This window comes from Lampris incognitus, unplaced genomic scaffold, assembly GCF_029633865.1.
Source record: "Lampris incognitus isolate fLamInc1 unplaced genomic scaffold, fLamInc1.hap2 scaffold_73, whole genome shotgun sequence".
NCBI classification, from domain to species: Eukaryota; Metazoa; Chordata; class Actinopteri; order Lampriformes; family Lampridae; genus Lampris; species Lampris incognitus.
Genome location: NW_026611579.1, coordinates 95,001 through 113,465, shown reverse-complemented (window position 1 = coordinate 113,465; position 18,465 = coordinate 95,001). Strand labels below are relative to the sequence as shown.

Sequence of the window (18,465 nt, the reverse complement as noted above, 5' to 3'; positions counted from 1 at the left end):
GCCACTTCAACAGATCTAGCAATGGTATAAACCTGTGTTGGTAAGATAGAGAGATCAGCCTGGAAAAGAGCTGGATGTCAGATGTCCTTGCCTGCCTAAGTGTTTGTTTCTTTATTATTATGCAACATTGGCACATGGGAATGGTGGATGCAGTAAGCAAACACTGGTTTATAAGAGGCTTCATAAATAATTCCCAAAATTGTTGTTCAAAATGCTTAATTTGTTTGGAAAATAATGCCGCAAGACGGCAAACCAAACAAGCTTCGAGCCACCCTCTCCCTGACCAATTGTTTGGTCACCTAAGGATGTATGTCATTGCACTAATTAACACCATGGTAACTAACTAACATCATGTTAGGGAAAGAAATACTGTCTTATGATCGTTGATATGTTTTCTAAATGGGTTGAAGTTTTCCCTACAGGAAAGGCAGGTGCTGCAATAGTAGCAAAGGTGGGAGTAAGAGAGGTTATTCCCAGATGGGGAATACCATGGAAGATCAGCAGTGATAATGGAATTGACTTTGTAAATAGTGTAATTAAATCAATTTCACGTTTTTGAGTATTAATCTGAGGCAACATTGTGCCTATCACTCACATCACAGAGTGGTGGAGCAGTGGAGAGAGAAAATGGAATGATTAAAATTAAATTGCTCAAATGCTGAGATGAGACAGGACATGGATAAAAGCACTACCATTAGTGCTGATGATTATGAGAGCAAGCGGGTGGGTTACAACAGGTTTGTCACCTTTTGAAATTCTCACAGGCAGAGCTATGAATACTGAAATAGCCCTTCCCCCACAAAGCGGGTCCTCAGCTCAGATCTCGTGGAGTATGTAATGCTTAGATGCTGACTATAACTAAATCAAATGCTGAGTTCTATTCAAATGCAGGTGATCTCGGCACTTCCACAGCCAACAGAGGGTCATCTGCATGACCTGAAGCCAGGAGATTGGGTGCTGATAAAGGACCTAAAGAGAAAACAGTGGAGGAAATCCCATGGGTGGGGCCCCACCAAATGCTCTTGACCATACCTACAGCGAGCGGTGGAGGGGAGACTCAGCTGGACACATGCCAGCTACTGCAAGAAGTTGTCACCACTAGAGACGGAGGTTCAGGGTGAGAGACCCACTTTGCTCACAACTAAGGAAGAGAAGTAGATGTGGCCAGCTCTCACTGAGCTTTAAAACCTACCGAGAGCCCTACACTGCACATTTGAATGAGAGGGAAAGAGTGATATTTGGAAAAAAACATCAATTATTGGTAGTGATCCCTATGTATTACTTTCAGTTTTATTTTGTACCTTAACTTCGTTGAAGCGTGTGCCCAACTTACTTTTTCTGATATTTATATTTACCTTGTACACAACCCATCCCCATAAGCTGGCGATAGCCTGAAGGCTTTCAAGAGTACCGATGCCTATCAATATGCAGTTGCAGGATGGGTGAATGACACAAAGATATGGCATCTGGAGACAAAACATATCTATCCGATCACAAGACACGCGAGTAATTCAACAATTCTCAACTATGTTTGTAGCACCCACCCCCTACTCTGTGTCTATAGGCGCTGTGAAAGGGAATACACTAGGAAGGTGGGGTACGGGTTTGTATACAAATACTACTCTGAATAAGAGTTAAGTATACCCAGCAAAATCATGCTTAATGAACTCAACTTATTATTCAGATGAAACAACTGGATGAGACAACCTCCTTATATTAACAGGTAATGTATTGAATTTAGGAGTGTGAATAAAGTAAAGTTGTGACAGCAGCAATGCAAAAAGGTGCATAATTCTCAATGATGTCAAATGCCACAAACAGGGAAATGCAAATAAAGAATAATCTGACTCCAGTCAATAGTTGCACAATCAATACCTTTGTGCATTCCAAGTATACCAGTGCTTTTGAGATGGGAAAATTATCTAATACATATATATAATTCTAAGTGTTATAGAATAGAGTGGGAAAGAATTTGCATAAAGCGAGACCAGGATTATGATAGTAGTATTATATCTATTTAGCGGACAATATCACACTAGCTGTGAGTACATCCCCAAATAAAGCAAAACACAAAATACCTTTTGCTCATTATCACAGATGTAACAATAGTGGTGGGCCCACACACTTTATAACAAAAATAAAATAACCCCAAAAGCCGGCATGAACAAATCAACGTTGCAGGCATCGTCGTCGCTAGGGTGTGTGGTGACCTGCGTGCTACTTACAGAGCCGGATGAGACTGTACTTACGAATGTCCGCGGGTGGTCGTGTGGGAAAAGTAGTGATGCTTTGTGGCCAGGTGAGCTCTGTACGCGCCCACGTAGCACAGAGCGGGAACGACGATCAAAATGCAACGATGAACTGCTGTATATGAAACTTAATGCACGGTGCGCGTGACCTGGTTGCTGTACTGCCGTATACTATGGCTCAGTCGCACGAGCTACAAGCTCAGCGAAAGAAGGCAGAGTATAACCGATACACATAAGCTAACTTGCCAGCATATCTGACTAGCAAGACAACCGGTAATGGACACTGTGGTTAGCTAACTTACAGATAAGCTAAGTTGCCAACATATCTGACAAGCAAGACAACCGGTAATGGACACTGTGGTCGGCTAATTTACAGATAAGCTAACTTGCCAACATATCTGACAAGCAAGACAACCGGTAATGGACACTGTGGTCAGCTAATTTACAAATAAGCTAACTTGCCAGCATATCTGACTAGCAAGACAACCGGTAATGGACACTGTGGTCGGCTAATTTACAGATAAGCTAACTTGCCAGCATATCTGACCAGCAAGACAACCGGTAAGGGACACTGTGGTCGGCTAATTTACAGATAAGCCAACTTGCTAGCATATCTGACTAGCAAGACACGCGTAAAAAACACCGTGGTCGGTCGAACATAAAACCAAACACGTCTTTCAAACGTGGTATAAAACCGAGTCGACTCCTCTATGTTGTCAGTAACAGAACGTATTTTGAACGACAACTGCCGTCATTAAAGTAACGGTGAGATCAGCGTAACTACCCAAGCTAATCCGGAGCAATCGGCTAACGTAAACTGGTTGAGCTAGCAAACGAAGTTAACAGCGAGAATTTACGTACACAATCTCAAACTGAATATAATCTGACTCAACATACCTTGCAATTTCTACGTCTGATCAACGTATAAGAGTCGACTCTAACAAGTATACAATTAAAGCCGAAACAGGATAACGGTGGAACGCCAATTGACTTCAGACCTTCACTCACGAACTGTCTAGAACGTCTTCTTCGTCTTCCCTAAAGTGTTGTCTACTCCCGCCTCCCATCCAATCACAATAAAGTTTTGCCGTTATTGACATTTGACATTGACCAATAAACCTCTCGGATATGTCATACAGGATAGGTTGTATACTCGCCGTGCCGCGTGTGCGCCCATGTACACTCCAACCAAACTTGCTTAGTTTCTTTTCTTTTCCTTCCTTTTTAGGGCAGACGGGATGCAAACCTCAGACATTAGCCAGTCCCCAACGACACAGCAAAACCACATGCCCTTAACAACTGCACTAAACCTAGCCTTTTCTCACCTGGGCTGCACCGTCCGCCTTCCAGACTTTTGATGTCCCCATCGAACAAGTGATTATACTCTTGGTGGTGGTGGGGGGGGCCTCGGGGCTACATGTTATTTTGTGGGTGGTCTAGGTAGTAGCGCGCTAGCGTACTAGTGTCAGCTAGCTAGTGAAGCTGACATTACATTCCAGATTCTGCTAACGTACATTTGGACACAAAACATAACTATCTGATTATTTCCTCTTGAATCCATCGAATGTGAAATATAGCAAATACCTCTCGCCGTGCACTTATAATAACACCAAAATGTTCTTCTAAACAAGACACGTGTTGTTCCAGATCGGGGAGCTACGCGGAGGGAAACGGTACTTACAAGTCCGTTTCCAGTATAAGAGAGCCGGCTCATGAAATGTACACAACTTAATGGGTAGTTTAGCGATACAGAAATCACGTGTTAACGGAAAATCTATGCCACTGCACTTATTCAATATGTTAGAAAGAATATTAAACCGGAATCCATTATTATTCTGTGTGAATTGTTCTAACCATTTTAGTTTTATCGTTCCTTTTATTGCCTGATAGTCAATCACATTTAAGCCACCTTCTTTTTTTCTTTTTTTTTTTTATAAACTTTATTTTCCAATTTTCAAGTTTTTTTGGAACAGGTATACAAAGCACAAAGCACACGAACAACAACAACAACAACAACAACAACAACAACAACAAAAATAAACATGCAGGAATCCCCCCTCCCCCCCAAGGCTCCAAAAAAAAAAAAAGGACTACGCAGGGATTTCTTATTCCAATTCCACATAATAACCATATTTTTGAAGAAAATATAAAGTTGTACACATATATCTATAAGTATTTTCGTTACAACCAGGTAAATAAAAAGTACATTCAATAAAAGGGAAACCCTTCAATAAAGTCTATGAAAGGACTCCAGGTCAAAGTAAAGTTTTTGCGGGTTTTACATATTTTATTTCGGAGCTTTTCTAAAGGTAGAAAGGACAGCACCTCCCTCAAGCACTGCAAAAATGATGGCGCTTTATTTGACTTCCAGTTAAATAGGATAAGTCTGCGTGCTAGTAATGAGGCAAATGCTAGAGCATTTGCCTGCAAAGTTGTGACCTTACAGTTAGGGGGTGGTATGCCAAAGACGGCTGTGTGAAAATCGGGGTTTATGGTCTGTTTACAGATATGTGAGAATACATTAAATATATGTCCCCAATAACTGTTGAGGGAGGGGCATGCCCAGAACATGTGTCCCACCGAGGCTGGACTATGACTGCACCTCGGACAGCTAGGGTCTGTGGTGGGAAAGATTCTGGCAAGCTTGTCCCCCGAGTAGTGAAGACGGTGAAGCACCTTAAACTGAATTAACCCATGTCGTATACACAATGAAGACGTATGAATGCGAGTTAAGCTGTCCCGCCATGCCTCTTCAGAAAGCTCTACACCCAAATCTCTCTCCCATGCAGTTTTTGTTTTGTCCCAGGATATCTGTTTCAATCCCTGTATCAGTGTGTAAATTATAGAGACCCGTTTTTTCCCAAAGGGATCCTTCTCTAGAATAACATCTAATTGGCTCCTGGTTGGCAGATACGGAAATGAGGGAAACACTTCCTTGGCAAAACTACGGATTTGAAGGTATCTAAAAAAATGGGATCTGGGTATGTTATGGTCTTTGGTAAGTGTTTCAAATGAAGCGAATGTTCCATCTTTAAATAGATCACAGAAAAACACCAGTCCATTTCTATGCCAAAGTTGAAATGTGTTATCTAACACAGATGGCAAGAAGAATTGATTATTTGCTACTTGAAAAAGACCGCTAGCATGCTTTAATCCAAAATGCCTCCTAAACTGGAGCCATATCCTAAGTGAAGCTTTAACCACTGGGTTTGTTATTTGTATGTTACGATTATGTGGTAGTGGAGAGGTGAGTATCGGTAAAGGATTGGATAAGAGTTCCATGTGAACCCAATCTGTACCCTGTTGATTCTCATATGTAAATGCCCAATGTAAAAGTTTTATAATGTTCGCAGCCCAGTAGTAACAAATAAAGTTAGGCAAACCTAATCCCCCTGTCTCCTTAGGGACCTCCAAGTATATTTTCTTCATCCAGGGGTTTGAATTGTTCCAAATGAATGATGAAATTAATCTATCTAATTGTTGAAAAGTTGTCTTAGGTATGAATATGGGAATCATTTGAAAAAGATAGAGAAATCTGGGTAAGACTGTCATTTTAACTATATTAATGCGGCCCGCTAATGAAATTGGTAGCGTTGACCACTTTTTAAAATCTTGTTTTGTTCGTTCTATTAGTGTTTTAAAGTTATGGTTATATAACCTCCCCATTGTATGAGTGACTTTGATTCCTAAATATGTAAATACATTATGTTCAAGTTTGAATGGAAAGCTAGAGTAGTCTCTATCAGTGTGGTTAATCGGAAAAAGCAAGCTCTTTGAATAATTTATCTTATAACCTGACAGGCGACCAAAGTTATCCAGGGTAAGTAATAGTGTTGGTATAGATTCTATTGGGTTGGATATATATAACAACAGGTCATCTGCATAAAGTGATACCTTATGCAATTTACCACCTCTTGAGATACCTTTAATGCCATCCTCTGCCCTAAGAGCTATAGCGAGTGGCTCAATTGCCAAATCGAACAAGTAAGGAGAGAGGCTGCAGCCCTGTCTGCAGCCCCTATGGAGTGAAAAATAATCAGAAATAATATTATTCGTCCGCACTGCGGCTGTCGGTGAGCAATACAATATTTTAACCCATGCTAGGAATGTGAAACCAAAGCCAAACCTTTCTAGAACAGCAAATAGATATTGCCATTCGATGCGGTCAAATGCCTTCTCAGCATCTAAAGAAATCACTACTTCTGTCTGTTTTACGGAATGTGGTGTGTATAGTACATTAAATAGGCGGCGCATGTTATAGAATGATTGCCTGCCTGGTATAAAACCAGTTTGATCAGGGTTAACAACCGTTGGGACAACAGTTTCAATACGGGTGGCCAAGATTTTTGTAAGGATTTTGTAGTCGCAATTCAACAAGCTTACAGGACGGTAGGAGCCACACATTAGGGGATCTTTTTCTTTTTTAAGTAACACTGATATGATTGCCTGCATCATAGTTTGGGGCAATTTCTGTTGGTTAAAAATTTCCTGATACATCAGGTTAAGTATTGGTGCCAGGTTGGTAGCAAATTCTTTATACATTTCAATTGTGAAACCATCCGGACCTGGTGCTTTGTTGCTCTGCATGGATTTAATTGCTTGTATCACTTCCTCTGTTGATATCTCTCTGTCTATCTGTGCTCTGTCTTCAAGGGAAATTTTTGGTGTGGTCAGACCGTCTAAAAAAGTTGAAATATGCAACAAGTCGCTGGGCAGTTTTGAACTATAAAGGGTAATATAAAATTGTTTAAACTGGTTATTGATGGTGTCAGGGTCGGCAGTCTTTACCCCAGCTGCTGTGCAAATTTCAGAAATAGTGTTAGCGGCTATGGACTGTCTAACCTGATGGGCTAACAGTTTTCCAGCTTTCTCTCCATGCTCATAAAATGTCTGTTTTGATTTAAAGAATAATTGTTCTGTTTGTTTAATGGAGAGATTGTCGAATTCTGTTTTTAATAATAATTTTTTCTCATAAAGTTCAGGTGTTGGGGAATCGGCATATGAACGGTCCACTTCCGCTATACTATGGGACAGTTCTGTTAGACGTTGTTTATGTTTCTTTCTCTCATGTGCTGTGTATGAGATTATTTGGCCTCTAAGGTAGGCTTTGAGAGCCTCCCAAACAATAGTTAGTGGCATATCCGGAGTATGGTTGAATTCCATAAAGATATCTATCTGCTGGGAGAGAAAAATTTTAAAGGAGTCCCTGGACAGTAATAGAGGATCAAATCGCCAGGTGCGTTGGGGTTTAGGGCAGTCTATGAAACCTATATCTAGATGTACAGGACTATGATCCGAAATAACAATACAATTATATTGGCTCCCCCTAACCATAGGAAGGACCCTACTATCCAGGAGAAAAAAATCAATCCTTGAGTAAGAATGGTGCACTGGGGAAAAAAAGGAGTATTGTTTAGTAGTTGGGTTGTTTCTTCTCCAGGGATCAAAAAGAGAGTAGGATTCCATAAATGAATGGATAACAGCACCTGCCTTCGAAACTTTACTATTAGGTCTTGGGTTTGATCTGTCCAAATATGGATGTAATACACAATTAAAATCTCCCCCCAATATTAATCGGTAATTATTTAAGTCTGGGAGGGCTGCTATGAAACTAGAGAAAAAAAGTGGGTCATCCCAGTTTGGTCCATATACATTTGCCAGTGCCACAAGTGTACCATACAGGTTACCCGTCACTATCACATACCTTCCCCTGGGCTCAGAAATAGTCAGTAGTGGAACGAATGGGATACCCTTCCTGATCAAGATGGCCGTGCCCCGCGTTCTGTTGTCATTTGTGGAACAGTTAATTTTGTCCTATCCAAGCTTTTTTTAGTTTTGTGTGTTCACTTGACCGAAGGTGGGTTTCCTGTAAGAACATGACATCAGCTCTCAAAGATTTTAAATGTCCAAAAACCCTACTACGCTTTACTGGATTGTGAATTCCCTTTATATTCCAGCTCAAAAAACGAAGATAACCTGTATTCTGAGTGTCAAACATTTTTTCTAAAAATGAAAAGAGAAAAGAAAAGAAAAAGTCCCTGCCTACTAGCTACAAAACAAAAACAGAGCCTTGAGAACCCATGCTGATCTACTAATTTCCTAGAGATCGCATCCCCCATTTCTAGTATAACCTGGCAAATAACCATATAGAAACCCTCTAACAAGCCCCAACCAGGGCGAACAGTGGTCTTGTTAAGATTATATTAAATCCAAAAAGTATTTATATAACTAAGAACTATATATCAACACCCATATTAAAAAAAATTTTTAAATTAAAATTAAAAAAACAAAAGAAAAGGAAGAAAAATATATCTACACCCATATAACAGCAGTTATAATACAGTTCCTTTGTAGGTAAGTGACACTGACCTGGGTGTCGCCCTAGCAGTCGTCACCAAAGCACTGTTACGGGTCTCATAATAATTAGCATCCATACATACATATACATGCACACACACGATAATAATAAAACAGAAAAATAGCTTTTTTAAATGGGCAGCAGGTATGAGACATTCTTATTAAATGAAAAATGTAACATTATCTGTGAGTCTCAAATTACAAATGTTAAAGTAAATAGATAAAGTTAAACCATAACGTTACCCTGTTGTCTTGGTGTCTTAGCTAGTTACTTCCGCTAGCTGTTGGCACTTAGCAGCTAATATCAATTAGCCGCCAATACCAGTTAGCCACAAATATATTGGAGTTTATCAACATCTTACTGTACATTGTCCTGAGGCTTTAGATTCTCCCTGATATAACCCATCGCCTTAGATGGGTCTTCGAACCGCTTTTCTTGGCCGGACGATGAAGTGATACGAAGCACCGCCGGGAACAGGATCCCGAACTTGACGCCCTGGCAGCCCCGGAGGAGCCACTGAGCTTCGGAGAAGGCCGCTCTCTTCTTCGCCACTGCCGCGGTGTAATCCGGGAAGATGGTCACTCTCTTGCCGTGCAGGCTCAACGGAGCTGAACGGGCAGCTTTGCGGAAAACCTCCTCCCTCTCTGAGAAATAGGGAAACTTCACCACGATGATCCTGGGGGGTTCTCCTTTGTTGGTGGAGTGCCGCAGGCCGCGGTGAGCCCAGTCTAGGGTCGGGGTGAAGCTGAGGCCTAGTAACTCCTGCAGTAGTTTAGCGATGCTAATAGTAGGCTGCTGGCCTCCGCTGGTCTCGAATCCCTCCTTTATCCCGACAATGCGTGCATTACACCGGCGTTGTCGTCCCTCCAGACCGTCTACCTTCTGGCGTAGCATAGCGACTTCAGGTGTTAGCTGGCCGATGTCCTCCTCCATATTCGTGGTCTTGTCTGAGTATGTGTTCAGGCCGTCCTCCACGTCTCTCAGACGGGTCTCTTGTTTCGCCATGCCGGCCTTTATAGCGTCTATTTTTGCATTCAGATCCTCTGTGAATGAATCGATCCGTGCCAAGATCTTGCTCTCACTGCTCGCGATGGCAGCCATCACCCCAGATAGGTCTGTAGACTCCCCGCCTGGGGCTTTCACAGAGCCCGAGGCTTTAGCGGCCTGGTCACTGCTGGATTTGTTTTTGCCCATCGCGTCTTCCAGATGATCGATATGCAAGTACAGGGTTGTGAGTCCGGTGTGCTAGCGGTTAAGTATCGTGTGTGTTAAACCTAATTTATCTGTGTTTGATCTGAAAAGTTAAAATATTAATGAAAAGTTCGCCCTGATCAGGAGCTCAATCTAAAGACGTCCTCACATGTTACTGCTCACCAGCGCCCCAAGCCACCTTCTTTTAACGATTTTACCACATCCCGTTTTGTTATATAATGATGTTTGTTTTTCCAAATAAAGTAGAAATTTGTTTGATTAAATGATTTAATTGTGTCAGTAATGGCTAATGAAAAAGCTGGGTACATAATTCTAGATAATGTTTCAATTTGAGTAATGAAAATATGTCCGAAGATTGATAAATCAGTTGGTCACCAATACTTGAGTATAGATTCACTGTTTTTAAGTAACAGTGTCAATATGTGTAGTTCTTCTCTAGCTTTACAAGCTGTAGTTAGAAGCGGTGTTGGGCGCAGGTGGTTGTTCTGCTTCGGTATGCGCCATTTACACGACTTGATCAAGTTCTGGTCCGTGCTTGGGTTGAGACATGTGGCGAGATGCTGTCGTTACTGAGCACGATGGATGATACTGTGGTCGCTATGCGCGCGCTAAGAAGGGTGCTTAACTGCATGGGGCTGTACAGGAGGAAGGAGGAGTCTGGCACGCTCCTGAGGGTTAATTTAACTCGGAGAGTGTAGAAATGGACCCGAAAGGATCTATTTGTACACTCTCCGAGTTAAATTAATAGTCAGGATTTTACTGTGTAGCATGATTTGTCACTGATTAGGTGGAGGGGCACGGATGTGTCCATGGATAGAAGCTAGACCATGTCAGCTGCGTTCAAGGGTTACGCCCCTGTAAGGGGGAATAGAAAGAAACCAAACACGGATACGATGTTGCTGTAGTGAAGTCCGATGTTGTAATGCATTTTCCCAAATTTTCACATTTACATGTTCACAAAGCTTGTCAATAAACATTGCATTGTCCTTATAAACAATTTGAAACATAGTACACTGTCGCTTTAAGAAAGTACACAATTAGAAAAATATAGTATTGTCAATTGTCACAATGAAAATACCAATATTGTCTTTATGTTACCTTAAACAACACAGAAAGCACATTGGATATAAATCAGAAAAGTATCTGCATTGGACATTTAACCAGAATAAGCCGAATATCTTGACAGCATCGTAAAGCAGCATTAGAAAGGGAATATCTTTACAGTAGCTTTAAACTGACTTCGAAAAATACTTTGAACTATCACCTTGAACGGATTTAGAAAATTACCTGTTGCACCTTTAAAATAAATAGCATAATATGTGTGCACTAGAAGAACCCCACTACAATGTAGCGGTTCGGTTATCCACCTCTGTAAATCTCCCTCCTCTTCATCCTGCCAGCTAACCGCCTTACCCCTGTCCCTAAACCCCCCCCCCACTCCCAGTCCCTCCCCCCAAATGCTTAGATTCATGTGAAATGGCGAGAAAAGTGGTTTTCAGCCATTTTTAGAAAACGCATATTTTGCATAATTATGCATAATTATTATAATTATTTGAATTTTCTGCTATTTTTCTGGTCCTCTCTGGAACAATACCTACCACCTCCAAAAAAATTAGGATCGTAAGTGCATTTTTGTAAAAATGCATATTTTGCATGATGCTAAAACATTTGAGTCCCAGAAAAAAAAAATGACATAGGAGAAAAAATCACAGATGCTCAGAATCATGTGAAATGCAGAGAAAAGTGGTTTTTAGCCATTTGTAGAAAATGCATATTTTTCATAATTATGCATAATTATTCTAATTATTTTAATTTTCTGCTATTTTTCTGGTCCTCTCTGGAACAATACCTACCACCTCCCAAAAAAATAAGGATCATAAGTGCATTTTTGCAAAAATGCATATTTTGCATAACATTGGTCTACAAAAATATAGTTGGTTTTTTTTTTGTGTATGGACTTTGGAAACTGTTTTTGGCTAATTTTGGGCTGCTGAATCCCAATCTGAGCTCAGATTTGCTCTATCACATCAAGTTTTTGTGCTATCTGTATGCTCGTTATTCAGGATTTTACAAAAGTTGACCATCTAGTCTGGCAATCTTGGTAGGGCTAAAAATGACCCCTATTCATTTCCGAAGTAATTTCATGCTAGCTGAGTGTTTATTTATTTATTGTAGTCATTTTTGCATCTATCGATCTTCTAATGCAACAGTGTTTTTTTAACTTCGAGTGTAAAATTGCTGTTTTCTCAAAAATAATGATTTTTCACAGTTCAAAAACCTGATGTGATAGGCAAAAACTAATGCCAGATTTGGATTCAGCACCCAAACGTTAGCTCGAATCCGTTGAAAAACCCCATGCAAGAAAAATTGTGTTGACCAGTGATGCCAAAACATTTGTAAGTGCCAGAAAAATGTTATCTAGGTGAAAAAATCAAAGATGCTCAGAATCATTTGAAATGGCGAGAAAAGTGGTTTTTATTCATTTTTAGAAAAACGCATATATTTTGCATATTTATGCATAATTATGCATGATTTTAATTATCTGGGATTTTTTCCTTTACTCTCTGAGACAATACCTACCACCTCCAAAAAGAATTAGGATCATAAGTGCTTTAGTTTTTGGTCTCGCTATCTATACTAACACCACACACACACTAACATCACACACATACACATTCCGAAAATATATGAGTGACTAGAAGAGCCCCGCTACAATGTAGCAGTTCGGTTATCCACCCGTCTAAATCTCCGTCCTCTTCATCCTGCCAGCTAACCGCCTTCCCCCTGCCCCTAAACCCCCCCCCCCCACTCCAACCCCTCCCCCAAATGCTCAGAATCATGTGAAATGCCGAGAAAAGTGGTTTACCCCCCTTCAACTCCGTCCCCCGAAGTGTTCAGAGTCATCTGAAATGGCGAGAAAAGAGGTTTTTAGCCATTTTTAGAAAATGCATATTTTGCATAATTATGCATAATTAATATAATTATTTTAATTTTCTGGTCCTCTCTGGAACAATACCTACCACTTCCAAAAAAAGTAGGATCATAAGTGCATTTTTTCAAAAATGCATATTTTGCATAATGCCAGAACATTTCTAAGTCCCGGAAAATGTTTTTTATATAGGTGAAAAAAATCAAAGATGCTCAGAATCATCTGAAATCGCGAGAAAAGTTGTTTTTAGACATTTTTAGAAAAATGCATATTTATGCATAATTATGCGTAATTTTAATTTTCTGGGATTTTTCCCGTACTCTCTGGGACAATACCTACCATCTCCAAAAAGAATTAGGATCATAAATGCTTCAGTTTTCGGTCCCGCTATCTACACTAACTAACACACACACACTAACACCACACACACACACATTCTGAAAATATATGAGTGATTGTTCCTATAGTAGATACTATTGTTATGTATTTAACCGTGAGAACAGTTTAATCTCCATTAAAGTTAAACACAAATAAAAGTAATCTTGCATTCACACATTCAACTGATCTATTTGGTAAAGTGCAACACTTTGGCATGACTATTGTAACCACATCATGTAGAATGAATGCAGAGCAAACACGCTTTGTCATGAGACGCTTCCTCACTAAATGGCGACCGTGACGTTTTTACTGTGCTGCTGCCTATGTAACGCAGCGAGCTAGCATGCTACAGCTAGAATGCTACAGCTAGCACGCTACAGCTAGCACGCTACAGCAGAGCAACATCTCCAGATTAGCCAGATTACCTTCACATGCTACAGTTACTGCAGACAGGAATATTTTACTCCCTGCGTGCTCCTTATAGGATAGAAAACATATACACACCATGAAACATATCACAACTATCGTTCCTACCTGTAAGGGGGGATAGAAAGACACAAAACACGGACACCATGTTGCTACAGTCAAGTGGGATGTTGTAATGGCAGACCGCAGGCAACACTTTATTCCCCTACAGGTCTGAACAAGGCATTAGCAATGGACAACAGATCAGCAGATTCCAGGCTGATGACTAAACTTGGCGAAACAAGGAAACACTGGGAAACGTAACTTCAAGTGGATTTTCCCCAAATAAAATATGGAATGTAAATTATAATTAGACTGTGCATTTTAAACACAGCAACTTTAACTTCTCTTTTTATAGTCAGTGCACATCTTGTGGAGGTTTTTTCAACGTGTATTTTTCCCATTTAGTGCATTCAGAATTACAGCATTTTCATAACCATTACACAAGCTGGGTATGTTGTGACTCAAAATATAGTGAGGCATTTGTTAAAGTTTCTAGACCTCCGCAGTGTTGAGCATTTGTATAAATGGAGCGATTGATGGCTTTTCAAGACTCACGGTATGTCTTCATGCGTATTCAGCAAACAGCAATCCCAAGACCATCGTTGTTTATTTCATAGCAGAAGTTGAGAAAAGGATGGGGACAGCTGTCAGAATTCGCGCAGATTTGGGGACAGAAAATGTCACAATGGTAGAGATGCAGAAATTCTTATGATGGAGTACGGATCGCCACGTCAGTAATTGTTATATTGCTCGGTCCAGTAATCACTATCAGTGGATGGAAAGCTGGTGGACTTTTTGAGAACGCATCATGCCCAATACTGGATGAATTGTCTCCAGGAAGTGAAAGACAATTACTGTTTCTCTCGAGACTTCTTGGACAAGTAGCTTGTATTGTTTACTTGTGTGGACATGTTTGAGGTGTGTTAGTAGGTCTATGTTCCTATATGTTATTCTGTCCCTATGCGTGTGTGCGCGTGCGTGTGTGATTTTAATAGGTATTTATAGATATTTGTATTTGTGATGTAAACAATTTGGTTGTTGGGCAAAGAAAAAGTTCCTTTCCTCAGCATCCACTCACCCCCTTTGTCCATAAGAGCATATGTCTGCATGTATTATAGTGACTTTAAAAAAAGGAAGTGTTACATTAATGTTTGTTCTCACTGATATTTGAGTTTGTACAGGAAGAGCTGATGCAAGTTCCAAATTTGTGGAATATCCACATTATCTGCAAGAGCAGAAATGCCGTAGCTCCAAGTGCATGTCCAATTCTCATGTGCAGCATTCCTCATATATTTGGAGGACAGATTCACCTGAAGGAGGTCTCCCAGGAAGCAGTGGAGGCTTGTAAACAAGAATGCCAACAGAGAGGACCTTCTCCTTGTGATGAAACTGTATTTAGCTTGTGTTGCCTTATAATGGCAGAAAACTCCTTACTCTCAGCCACCACAACAGATGAAGCCATAGAAATGTATCTATTCCTGAGAGCATACATAGTGAAAGAGTTAGAAATTACTGCAAGAGCTGTGAAGCATTAAGGCAAGGCTACATTATGTCAACTGATGCCTTGGTTAGTTAACATTATTTGAATTTGTGAGGAAAATATCCAAAAATAGTCATAAACATCAATTCTTATTTTTTTTGGGTCTTCATTTTCTGATCTGTGCAGAGAAAAAGGAATGTGTAAATGGAGTTAAAAAAATATTTTGCCAGAAAATAAATTTTGTCATTGCTGATACCAAAGATATTTGTCATGTCTTGTTTGCAATGTGGATTGTTTTTAAATGTTACTGTTGGGATTACATGACAATGTTGAGTGAAACTATTAACTGTCACATGTACTGGATGATTTTTGTGAACTGCTTAAATCTAACAAAAATTAGTAAAATTAACAAAAAGGAATTTTTCTGCAAGACCAGAAATGATAGTAAATATTCAGTTTGAAAGGTGCAAGCAGTTACCCATTGTAATAACATGCAGAGTAGCCATGATAATATCACAAAGTGATGTCTCCCTAAAAACAGAGTTCAAAATACCAATCATAACACACACTCACCCTTGCCACCCACACAGGTCTTGTACTCATTGCTCTCTGTGGAACTCCTCGACAGGTAACAGCTTTAAAAGGAGCAGACCTGTTTTTAATGCACTTGGCAGATAATAAAAACGCTGTGTATTTATATAGTTTGTATAGTGGCTATAGCTCTCAAGCACAGACAGGTGTGTCAATGTACTTGGTAAATAGTCCTCTTAACAGGTAAAACTTTTAAATTTGCAACATCAACCATTTTCTGGTATGGCTTGGTACTGGAAGGATGAACTTATCCCTGACCTAATCTATGCTGAAGTTATAGGAGCTTTCAGTGACCAGTATACTCTCCATGGTGGCCCACAGGTATGTGCTACTGGTTGTTGTGCCAGTGTGTCTACTGGTGTGAACAGGACCTTTCTTATTTGTGTACCTTGCTGAATCCACCTCAACTCCACTCTTCTTGTCTTTTTTTTAGCCCATTTGTGGATTTTTGCATAACTTCTTTCCTCCTTTGGAGCAGAAGTCTCCTCATCTTCTCATAAGTGTGCTCATGAAGTCCATGATTGTGGAATCAATCTGTCAAGATTGTTTAAACTTGTAAGCTACGGGATCCCGGCCTAGTTTAAATAGAATACTGGATTGTGATTCCAGAGATAGGGGCTAAACTGCTTTGGCCTAGTGAGAGAGGGATGTAGCAACAACAACTGCTAAGTCTTACTTTTTAGGCTAAAATCTTAGAAATGGCTGTTAAAGGATAACAGCTATCCATTGGTCTTAGGAGCCACAAACCCAAGTAGGAGCTCATGTAAGCAAGTGACTTCAACGATCTTAAATACAAGTTTCTTGAAATATGTTCTCATATTTGTTGTGGCAATAGTTATCCAGGTAACTGCCAACAATACATTGCAGCTTCTCATTGCTTGAGAGGGAGTTGGGATCATGTCTTTCTTAGTTAATGGCTGATGATATGGCTGAGTGCAAGCCAACATTGCTGCCCTTTAGGTAGTCCATAACTGGATTGGGGATATTGGCATAATCGTAGCTATAGCGTGGATTTTAAGTCACCTGAACTCCTAGGAGCTACATCAAGTCTTTTAACCCTTCCTTGCAGGCTTCTTCTCCAAAGATGCCATTGTCGAGGTCCTGAATACTTCTCACATCAATGCCTGAGTCCTCACAATCCCCTTAATTGTCACCTCAGTCATGTTGGCCTATAGCCTTGGAGTCATATTGATTGGATCTATAGGGTTTCCCTAATTCATAGCCTATAGATCCATCAATCACAATAACCTCCAAGTAGTCAATATTATTAAGCAGCTAGCCTGATGCAGCATTTCAGCAGGTGTGGTTATTACCCTAAATATATATGTGCTCAACACTCCCACTGTGACCATATGTAGCCCTGTAAAGTTAGAATTCTTGGCCTGCTAGTAGCCGTAGAACTTGTTAATAGTTATTAGGCTATTAGGTAGCCATCATCCACCTGCTAATACCTGAGTCTTAGGTAATATTTGGGCAGAAGATAGCAGGTTAGGCCATAGATCAGATATGACAAGAGAAAGTAGGCTTTAAGTCTGCCATGTTACTTCAGATCCCACTTATCTTCAGCACAAGTAATATCCAATGGGACCTCTGTAAAACACACTTAACACTGCTTACACTCAGCGTCACCATGTCAGTCCTTCTGTCAAGCTAACTGCAGCCTGGTTTCCTCCTTGGGCTGTGTTTTATCTGTCAGATTTTAACAGGTGTATTTCTACCCATACAGTACACCTGAGAGACCTTCACAGCATTCTTCTTGGTGGTTGATATCTGTGGAGATGTGAGCCATAGGCGACTTATATGTATCGTCCATGTGAATATCTACCTAGTACATATTGTCCAAGGTCTCTATTATGGGTGATACTTCTACATGAGACCTGAAGCATTGGAGTTGTTGTCGTAGTTGTAGTTATAGCTATCACGTTCATAGGATGTGTTGTTCTTTGAGGTGAAATGTGTTTTTTAGGGGCCACAGTCATTACCAATCTACTCTCAGGTATTGCCTATGGAAGAGGAATGCTAGTTCAATGGATCTGAGATGGATTCTGGGTAGATAATGCTGTTCTCAACCGATTCTTCATCTTTCAGTTCCTGCTCCATTTGATTATTGCTGCTGTCCCTCTCGTTAATCTGTTGTTTCTGCACAAATTGGATATAATAACCTAACAGGGTTGAAGTCAGATAAGGTATTTTTCACTCTTATTTGTCCTACAAGGACCTACTATGATTCCTTGCCCTCCTCAGTGCCTTCATAGCTTTAGCTCTATTCTCCCTGAAGCTGTATGTATTTATGCTTTTATTCCTGCCAATCCAGTAGTCAGTTTTCTTTGAGTGAAGTGTGAGTGATACTTCGTATTAGTTTACACCATCCTATGAAGTATTCCCAACAAAGTAGGTGTTCAGTTCTTCTATTGTTGATCCTTGTGCTGAACGTCGTGCTGATCCTAAATACCACTAAACAATGAGGGCTGATATTGTATCTGCTCAGTTAGATGTTATTCTGAAGTCTTGTGACATATACTCATCTTGAGTTAAGTCGGAGTCATATGCATTTTTGATAATCGGACAGCTAGCTTCAATATGGTAGGTTTAGTACTCTATTGTTCATATTAACCCCAGCTGCGGGTTGACTTGAGAATGTCATGTCATTTTTAGTCGCTTTTCCGGGGTTGGGTCACGGTCGCAGCAAGGTAAGTAGGGAACTGTAGACATCTGTCTGCCTAGCAATGCCCTCCAGCTCATCGTGGGGGATTCTACTCCGTCTTGCTTACAGGTATATATTTATTGCAGGACAACAGCA

At 40.3% G+C, this 18,465-nt stretch overlaps 1 pseudogene; it reads left to right on the top strand.

Moving 5' to 3' along the window:
• LOC130134020 (cytochrome b-like) overlaps positions 1 to 18,056 on the top strand; it is a 54,051-nt pseudogene extending 35,995 nt beyond the window's left edge.
• The last annotated feature ends 409 nt before the right edge of the window (positions 18,057 to 18,465 follow it).